The sequence below is a fragment of the Herpailurus yagouaroundi genome, unplaced genomic scaffold, assembly GCF_014898765.1.
Source record: "Herpailurus yagouaroundi ecotype Mexico unplaced genomic scaffold, PumYag 28, whole genome shotgun sequence".
Lineage (NCBI taxonomy): Eukaryota > Metazoa > Chordata > Mammalia > Carnivora > Felidae > Herpailurus > Herpailurus yagouaroundi.
This window is the reverse complement of record NW_024412376.1, coordinates 6,815,238-6,824,738: the sequence shown is the minus strand read 5'-3', so window position 1 is coordinate 6,824,738 and position 9,501 is coordinate 6,815,238. Positions and strand designations below refer to the sequence as shown.

The 9,501-nt window shown below is 48.6% G+C and overlaps 1 long non-coding RNA gene across 2 annotated transcripts; it reads left to right on the top strand.

Moving 5' to 3' along the window:
- Nucleotides 1–1,104: 1,104 nt before the first annotated feature.
- Nucleotides 1,105–5,342, top strand: LOC121020481 (uncharacterized). Of its 2 annotated transcripts, none has more exons than XR_005786178.1 (3): nucleotides 1,105–1,396; nucleotides 2,215–2,403; nucleotides 4,129–5,342. It is a non-coding gene; the product is annotated as an uncharacterized LOC121020481 (long non-coding RNA). The 2 variants fall into 2 exon arrangements; XR_005786170.1 differs by having other exon boundaries at nucleotides 1,107–1,343.
- Nucleotides 5,343–9,501: the final 4,159 nt, after the last annotated feature.

The following is a 9,501-nucleotide window of genomic DNA, read 5'->3' as shown; positions in this document are numbered from 1 at the left end:
TGGGAACAGGCGGGGAGCTGCGGAGACTGCAGCCTAAACCGCCCTCGCTCTCTGACTCTGAGACTGAAACCCCAGCGTCTGAGAAATATCATCCAGACACCTCCTTGTCTTCTAGAAGCATCTATCCGTTCTTAACACTCTGGGTGAGTTTTCATGGCACCTGTCTCCACCACTTTGGGCCTCTTCTTCCAGTGATCTCCATCTCGGCCTATTTTCTCAGGCTCTGTCTCCCCACCTCTGCGCACTCTGTCTCCTTGGGCTGCTGTCTGCGTCTAGGTCTTTGTGCGTCCGTCGGGCGCGGGTCCCGCGGCGCCGCCCCGTCCGCGCTCCGGGGGCCACGGTGGAAAGGCCTGGGTGCGCCCCGCCGGCCGCGCCAGAGCTTTCATCCCGATCCAGGTGGCTGCAATCCAGTACAGGATTTACGGTGCCCTGACCCTGAGCCGTCAAGAAGGAACAGCCAGATTAATGGGGTGGGCGGGCTGGGGTAATAATCGTTTGTTTGATGTGACAAGCCTGATAGGCGTTGATTTACTTACAGACTGATGGGCTTTTAATTGAGCACCTCCATCCCAGTCACTTCAAAGGCAGGGGAAGTTGACAAGGGGCCCCTTTCACGGAGGGTGCGCGGTGACTGACAGCCCCCCTCTGCCGACGCTCCGCGCGGCCCACGATCGGGCCCGGCGGCCTCTACCCGGCCCTCTGGCAAAGTAACACATTTTCTGTGTAACTCAGAAATGGCCTTTTGTCTGCTGCCAGTGGGGGCAGGCCCTGCTGGAGGGCGGCGCGGCTCGCGGAAGGGCCACGGCCGGGAGCGGCGGGTGCGCGCGGGGCGGGTGCGCGCTCGGCCAGGGCGCGGGCTGGGCACCCCCGGCCTCCCTCCGGCGGCCGCTCGGTGCTCACGGCTCCTCGCCCGCCCCCCCCCCCCCTCCCCCTCCTCCTCCCCTCCTCCTCCCCCTCCTCCTTCCACTCCTGCTCCTCCTCCTTCTCCCCCCACCTCCTCCTCCCCCTCCTCCTATCCCCTCCTCCTTCCCCTCCTCCTCCTCCCCTTCCCTCCCCTCACTTCCTCTCCCTTCCCAAACCCCAGCTCGCATCACCCTTCCCGCCTCCTCCCACCCCTCCCCTTTCTCCTCCCACTTCCTCCTTCCTTCTCCCTCTCGAGAAGGACCCGAAGAGCTGGAGTCGGCTTCTGCTGTCCCTGGAGTGGCCTGTGCACACCAGTCCCCTCCCTGCCCCTGGACAGCCACCCTGCTCCTGCCGGGCTGCAAGCTGCGAGGCCTTCAGATCGGGGCACCCTTGGACCTGGCCTCCTTCAAGAGGCAGGGGCACAGACCTCCGCGACTAAGGTCCAGCGGGACTTGTATCCCGTCCTCGTCTAGACGGTCTAGAAGAGGCTTCCGTAATATAGGCTTTATTCTGTTCGAAGTAATAGGAAATATCCTTTATCAGGGAAGTTCTGTCAAAATGGATTTGGGGTTTGTTTGCTTTGGGTTAAGTTCTGATTGACTGGCTGCTGAACTTGACTTAGGCGGGGAGGAAGACATGCCCAAAGCTCTCTGGGCACCTGCTGCTGGCCTGGCTGGGGTCGAGGGAATGGGGAGCAAAGAGTTGTGAAGGCTAGGACCCCACCGCCCCCCACAGGGCAAAGTCCCGGAACTCTTAAGGGGTGGGGGCCTCCAAGCTTCCTCACTAGGTTGGGGAGGGGGGTGAGACCCCTGCCTGGAGGAGCTTCAAGCTCTAAGTCAAGCCAACGTTAGTGGTGACCGCCCCAGACGGCGGGCTAGGCCCATCCCCTGTGTTTTTCTCTTTTTCCCCTGTAGTAACATGTCCCAGCTCATGCAGCCAGGAAGGAAATGAGAGAGCAAGCACCTGGCTAGAAAGACAACAATAATAACTCACATTTGCATAGCCTTATTTAGTTTGGAAAGCACTTTCACATATATTATCTTAATTGGTCTTTTAACTGTGTGAGGTAATAAGTATGTTGTCCTTATGCCCATTTAGACAGATGATAAAATTGAGATTCAAAGGATAACATGCTCCCAAGAGGCAAAATCAAGTCTCAAATTCAGGTATTCTCGCTCCAAGTCAGCTCCTTCCTTCCTTCCAGGAACCTCACTGCATCCCAGAGACTATTGCCCTGTTCCTTTTGAAGCTGCATTTTCTTACACCAAACAGGTGGTTAATCCCTGTTTCCTCCTTGTTTTCTCTCTGCAGGCCCTTCCCTGGCTCTCCACTCTCCTGCTTTGGGTGTCCAAGGACAGGACCTCCAGCCTAGCTTCCCGAGGCCAAACCTCTCCCTCTCTCTCTGCCCCAAAAGCCACCTCCCAGTCTTCCTGAGAGGCTGATGCTCCCTTAAAATCTGCTGCCCCCAGCTCTCCACTGTCCATTGTGAATCGGCCACAGGTGAGGCACCCATTCTCAGCTATGAGGACATGTTCACTGAAGTTGTCCCCTGCCTACCATTTGAAGGTCCACTCAACAGACTCCTCTCAAAGCCAAGAAAACATGTGCTTGTCCTGACCTGCTGGAGGGGGAGTTTCTACCACAGGGCTGAGCACTAGGACAGAGGCTTCACAGAAGCTAATCATCTCTCCCTTCTCTCCCTCTGTGCCTTGGATGTGTTTCCACTGATGCACTTAAAACCTCAAGATGTGGTTTGTTTACCTATCGGTCTCCTCACTGGAGTCCAGTCCTTTAGGGCGTATCTTTTCATCTGACATCCCCAGGGCCCAACACTGAAATTTCGTGGAAATGAGTGTTGCTGGGACGGTGGTTGAAAGGCAGTGTAGCGTAGGGGTGAAGTCAGAGGGCCTAGGATCACATTCCCAGCTCCACTGCTTGCCAGCTCTATAGCCTTTGGAGGAGTCGTTTAAATGTGGTATGCCTCAGTTTCCTCATCTGTAAAACGGGACAAAAACAGCACCCACCTCATAAAGTTACGTGAGGACTGAATGAGTTAACAACCTATCTCCTCTCACCTACGGTGCGCCATGATTTTAGATCCCACAAAGAAAGAAGGAAAGGCTGCGACACAGTCTGTGACACAGTGCTTTTTAAGCAGTGTCAGAGATGATAAAAAAAAATGTTTAAAATGTCTGCATAAAACAGGAGAGTAACTACATACAATACATGCTATCTACGCGACAGCTACTGTCACTGTTGTTGAACTGCTTTCTCACAAAAGCCCCATGATGAGTGAGTTAATCCTCACTTCACAGATGAGGAAACAGAGATTTGGAGAGATGAAGGCTCTTGGGGCCAGTGAACCCTCAGCAGGCATTTAAACCTGCCTTTGAGGTGCAATGATCTACAGTTATTACAATAGCTGGCAGTCGCCCACCAAGCTACCAGGGAGTTAGGAGCTGGGTTTTGTTCTCAATTGCATTAGCTTTCCTTAATCTAAGTTTCTTCCCCCTCTGGTATAATAACTCTGCTTCTTCCTCCCCCTCCTCCCTTGTACTTGGCTCTGATCTTGTTACTTTTCTGTTAATGGCTCCGGGTTTTACTGTATCTGCTATTTGAATGGTAAAGCGACCTCGAATCTCTTATGGAGGTAGGAGGGGTATAAATAAATAGAAAGGTCAAAATTCGCTTTTAAAGATGACGCATCGCAAGAAAAAGTGAGAGAGAATATGCCCACGGTCGCACATGGGGATGTATATACGTGGACACCCTAAGTATCCACACCCACAGTGCTCCCTCCAGTGCTACCGCTGAGAGACTCTGATGCTAGGTGTCCCGACACAGTGCAGAACTCGGCTTGCCCCTCAAGCTGACTTATCTGTCACCCCAGACTCAGTTTTTTTCCCATAACCCAGTGAGACGCTATAGAGTAAAGAGGTAGAGAGGAGCTTGAGAGGTTATGGGGGCTGGAGATAGCGAACTCTTCTAGGACCTTCTCTGGGGGCTGGAGGTAGCGAACTCTTCTAGGACCTTCTCTGGCTCTCCTTGGTACCTACCCCTCAAAAGAAGTATCCGCCTGAACAAGTGTTAAGTTTCTAGCTCACTATGGCAATGAGTCTGAGGCAAAGGAGAGCATCCCATTAGCTCCAAACTAAAGCAGTGTAAAAGGTGAGTATCACTGTTTTTAACATCAGAAAGGGATCCACCAAGATGTATTTTGTTTAGGGTTTTGCGGTCTCCCCACAACCGAGGCAGCCGAGGACCCATGGCTGTCAAGATCACAGAAGGATTCCACTTGCCACTTCTGCCCATCGCTTCACCAAGTGAGGAACCCCAGTTTTCTACCTCTTCCGCCAAGCTTGTAATGTTCATGTTAAAAGATAACCAACAGAACAGGGCACAGTATTGTCCTGGGTTTTTGCCTCCCAAGTAGGGAAGCCACGGGCTGGCCAGAGAGTTGTATTTTGTGAATTCGCGTAGGTTTTTCGGGAAGGGATCAGGGTGGAAGGGGTCTTTCCAAAACCTCTCTCAACCCTCCCACATGACCTGAGACCAGAGAGGGGCTGCAAGCTGGGTGAGGAAGGGAGTTTGAGAAGGGCGATTGCACAGAGAGCTTTGCCACGGGAAGCAGTGAGAACATGCCATCCCTCAGTACCCCTGAATGAAGCCTACTGTTCTTCCTCCAAGACTGAATAAAAATGTATTCTATGCTCAGATCCACCAGACAAAGAAGGAATATAGCAACAAAGCAGGGGAGAGATGAAAATGGGCAATCGGCTGTTCATTCACATACATGTAGTTCATCTGCAAGGCTTCCAAGAAAGCAGCCGCACACCAAATCCTTTCCGACGCTGCTGTATCTGAGCCTCCTGTGAGATAATCCTCTTAATGGAATATTTAAGAAATCGGATATAAATCACCTTTTATCACTTTTATCTCACCTGAAGATCCATACTCCATTGGACGGATGGTGTATATGTCTCTCTCCATACGGATGGGTGCAGGTGACTTTTCGAGCGGAGGTGGCAATCTCTGCTTTTTTTAATTTGAAGATAGGGTTGTAAAGTTATAAATTGTAGAGATCAGAGCCCAGAAAACAGCTGCACCTAGAGACAATTAAAACACACATCCCTTGGAAAAAACCTTTTTTGTCATTTGCAACCAACAAAAATGCCTGTTATTGTGATGTGCTCATAAATAACTTGATTTTGGCATATGCTTTTGTACCAAACAGAAGATGAATAAATTAAATTTGATTTACAACCTTTTTCATTTTTATTAGCACTGCTCTGAAGAGTTTATGTAAGGGACGTGCCAGAGCAGTTATGCCAAATGTTTTAAGGCGTTGGTATTGATATTATATAAATTAAGGTGTTTTAATTTGCATTCTTTAATTAACTAAATACTGGCAGAAAAATAAAACACAAGGGCAGCCCTGACTTATTGCCTCTGTTAAACTGCTGACGTCTCTGAAAAGATGCTTTAAGTAATCCAATTCATGCAGAGTGGGGGAGGAAGGGGTATTAACACTCTCTTATTTGGCAAAACACATTGGAGTTGAAGAAACCAATATCCTGCTTTGTTTGCACAGTGGTTGAGGTGGTGCGTGTGTTTTTAGACAGCCTGCGTTCGTGTCCCCAAGGAAGAAGTTGATCAAATGTCTTAACTATGCACCCTGCCCAGGTCTGAGCGGAGGGGCCAAAGGGGAGCCCAGCCCTGCCACTGGGTATAAGCAGGTTCCTGGGTGCAGGGTCCTGCAGACCTGGGCTATATCACTGCCATTCTAAAAAGAGACAAGCTGGTTGAATTAATCCAGTAGATCCCATGTCAACATGATCATGTCCAGAAACCAAGGAGAGAAATCGTCAGATTCTTCAGCACAATGAGCTGCTTCTGATCAATGCTTCCAGTCACACATAGGCCTCAAACTAAAAAAAAAAAAAAAAAAAAAAAAAAGTTTTCTAAAAATATATGCTGGGAGTACTTCAATTCTTTTCCATACCCTGGGTCCTGTCGTCAGCTCCAGAGACTTTCTTTTTTTTTAATTTTTTTTTTTTTAATGTTTACTCACTTTTGACAGGGAGAGAGAGAGCGCGCGCATGAGCAGGGGAGGGGCAGAGAGAGGGAGACACAGAATCCGAAGCAGACTCCAGGCTCTGAGCTGTCAGCACAGAGCCCAACCTGGGGCTCGAACTCACAAACTGTGAGATTGTGACCTGAGCCGAAGTCGGACGCCCAACCGACTGAGCCACCCAGGCACCCTTACAGAGACTTTCTTAAAACTCACTCTTACAGTGAGGACGGTAGCTTCTTTCTCATCAGAGTTAGGATAAATTTTTCCCTTCTTTACTCTTCATTTTTGCTCTCTGTTTCTCCTCTCCTGGAGGATCAGATCAACCCTGGTAAGGTTTCATCTCCTGTGATTCTCCCTCCAGACTTGAAGAGAGGGGGATCACAATTTCCCACGTCAGCCGTAGGAAAGAGATTTCTCCCAAAACACAGGTGTAGAACATGTTATTTCTCTTCCCTAAAGCCACAGGAGAAAGAGCCATCTGCAAAACAGCCAATACCGTTCTGTCGACATTTTTAGGGTGTCCAACTTGCATTCTCTGCCTGGACCACGAGTCATCATGTCAAGGCTGGAGGTCTCGGGGTCTCACAGACACCTGTTGAGTTGGAGGGAGACATCATACAGGGGGGGGGGGGCTGGGGAGCAGGGCTCACCTCTCTCCTGCTCCCCACAGTGCACACTCACATACAGCATAATGTCTTTTGAGGAGCAGGTCAAGGGCAACCCCCAGCCCAGCTATCCCGGCCTCCAAGCACTGTCGTTAGGCAATGTCCCCACCCTAGTTTTCTTCCTGATGCTTTTTCTTGACTTGCTCCAGAAATAAAGGATGAGTTCCAACTTTGAGGAAGGAAACTCCTGTTCTCCTTTGCCAGCAGCCTATCCCCCCCGGCCCACCCCCTCCAAAAAAAATCGCACTTTCTTGTCGTTTCCCATCTTGCAGCTCTGTCAGTTGTTTTAAAACAACTGTTTTAAAACATGTCTCCTGTCATAAATAAGATTGTCATTATGCATTTTGACTGCAGTGGTGAAAAATTCACCCAGCTTCGAGAGAGGGGAGGGACCTCCGAGAGCCCCTTCAAGCCTGACGCAGAAGAGGAGCGAAGGAACAAAAAAGGAAAAGGACACAGTCTGCTCATCGTTTTGAACTATGGTCGTTTTTTTCTGGGTTTGGCTGTTTAGGTTGGTTTGTTGATTTGGGTTTTGTTTAATCATGTGTTTGTTTGTTTGTTTATGGAAATTAATGAGAAAAACAAAGACAGCCTGGAGGAAAGGGGTTGTGTTGAACCTATAAATGACAGGCCCTGGGAGATCTGGAAGAGCTGCCTTGGGATGCCTGAGGGAAGTTGTTCAAGATGTTAGAATTCTAGGGGCTCCTGGGTGGCTCAGTCCATTAAGCATCCAACTTCAACTCAGGCCATGATCTCACGGTTCGTGAGCTCAAGCCCCACATCGGGCTCTGTGCTGTCAGCACGGAGCCCACCGCAGGTCCTCTGACCCCCCGTCTCTCTGTCCTCTCTCTCACTGGTCCCCCCCCCTCAAAAATCAATAAACATTAACAAAAAGAGAGAGATGTTAGAATTCTACTTTAGACATCCCGAAATGTAAATGTATCCTGATTCTAAGAGCTTATCAATGGTCTGGTCCCGATGGTTCTTCCTATTGCCACCATTGCCATACGGTCAAGGTTACTAACAAAAAGTGAGCTTTGACTCAGCCACCCAAAGGAGCCCAGGCCCAAGACAGGAAGTAAGGAGACCAGACTAGGGCTCACTCTGTGAGCCTTTGCAATGAAAAGCTGCACCCCTTGTTGAGAAATCACATATACATACCCTTCTGTACCTTTGAATTTGGCAGGTAATACCTATTCAGAGACACAAACAAAAAAATAAGAATAAAATGAAGATTACCTATCTGCCTTGGTGAGCACTTGACTAACAGTGATTGATTTCATGATTCGATTTCCTCCGACGCGTCACGGGGCTCATTCTGGAAATTCATGGTTGAGACTGGAGATAAATCTTTACTGTTACCAAAACCATTTCATGTATTGTCTTGGACACAGACCTGTGCTTTTCAGTGAGCATAAACAAGAAAGGTCTAGACGATACAGAGCTCTTAGTAGGGCTCACTTACTGGAAAGTTTGCTGTATTAAAGACGTATTGGTCAATGCCTTGGACTCTTTTAGGCCGGACTTGAATATCCTGCTCCCCCTTTTTCTCCTACTAAATGAGGGAGCAGGTGGGAACAGGAGAAGGCAGAGTCACAAGAAGCATGAACGTTTTCTTAAATCCAAAGATGGAAACGAGCCTTTCAAGTTCTCCAAATGAATGTAAGCAGAAGGTCGGGGGAGTGTCCCCCATATTTTCTTGCCTCAGCTGAACTTCTAATTCACTACAGGTCTGTCCTCCGAGCCTTCTTAGAGGGAGCTTGGTTTCAATGCATGTAGCAACTCTACTCCTAGGAATTCTGCACTATAGTTATATTAGCACACATGGAAAGTGATATATATTGTATAATGGTAATTCACGACAGCAGCAAGACTAGAATCCATCCACATGTCCACCAGTAGGGGACCAGTCACATAAACTGTGGCACATCCATGTAACAATGCCAGGAAACTAAAAAATAAATAGATGTGAGGCAATCTCCAAAATATATTAATTAAAAAAAAAACAAAAACAAAAAAAGGCGGGGCACCTGGGTGGCTTAGTTGGTTAAGCGTCTAACTTTGGCTCAGGTCATGATCTCACGGTTCGTGAGTTCAAGCCCCGCATCGGGTTCTGTGCTGACAGCTTAGACCCTAGTGCCTGCTTCAGATTCTGTGTCTCCCTCTCTCTCTGCTCCTCCCCTGCTCACACTCTGTCTATCTCTATCTCTCAAAAATAAATAAACATTAAAAATTAAAAAACAAAAAGCAAAGGTGGAACGGTTTTTTAATAGGTCACCATTTGTGTATAAGAGAAGGAAGGAATATGCAAGTAATGCTAATATACATACAAAATATCTCCGGAAGGATGGACCATAAACTCATAGCACTGATACACTGGGAAGAGAAATCAGATGGGGGGGGGGGGGTACATTTTCACTGCACGTTCTCATAGCTTTGGAATTTGGTGCCACGCTTCATCGTAAATAAATAAATGCATTTTTCAATAAAATAAAAAATAATTTAAGTCGCTTTTAAAGGGAGTTCATTATGTAAATCCCCACTCTGAATGGACCACTATACTTGGATACTTCTGGCCACGGGCTCAGTGGGGACCCCGCCTCTCAAGTTTCCTTCTCTGAGCTGAGGCTGGCAGAGGGCCATGGAAATAAACACTCCTTGAAATTGTTCTGACATCTTGGAATTTGGTTTCATCAAATACAACCAGTGATAATTGAGCCACTGCCTGAGCGGCTCTCCCCTTTTCTCTAATTGTATTTGCTGAAATGAGTTTGAAGCAGCACATCCGCCAGCTGGGAGACCAGCTTAGAGAGGGGCATGCTTTGGGCATGTTTAAAGGCTTACCTTCCAGAAGTGGGG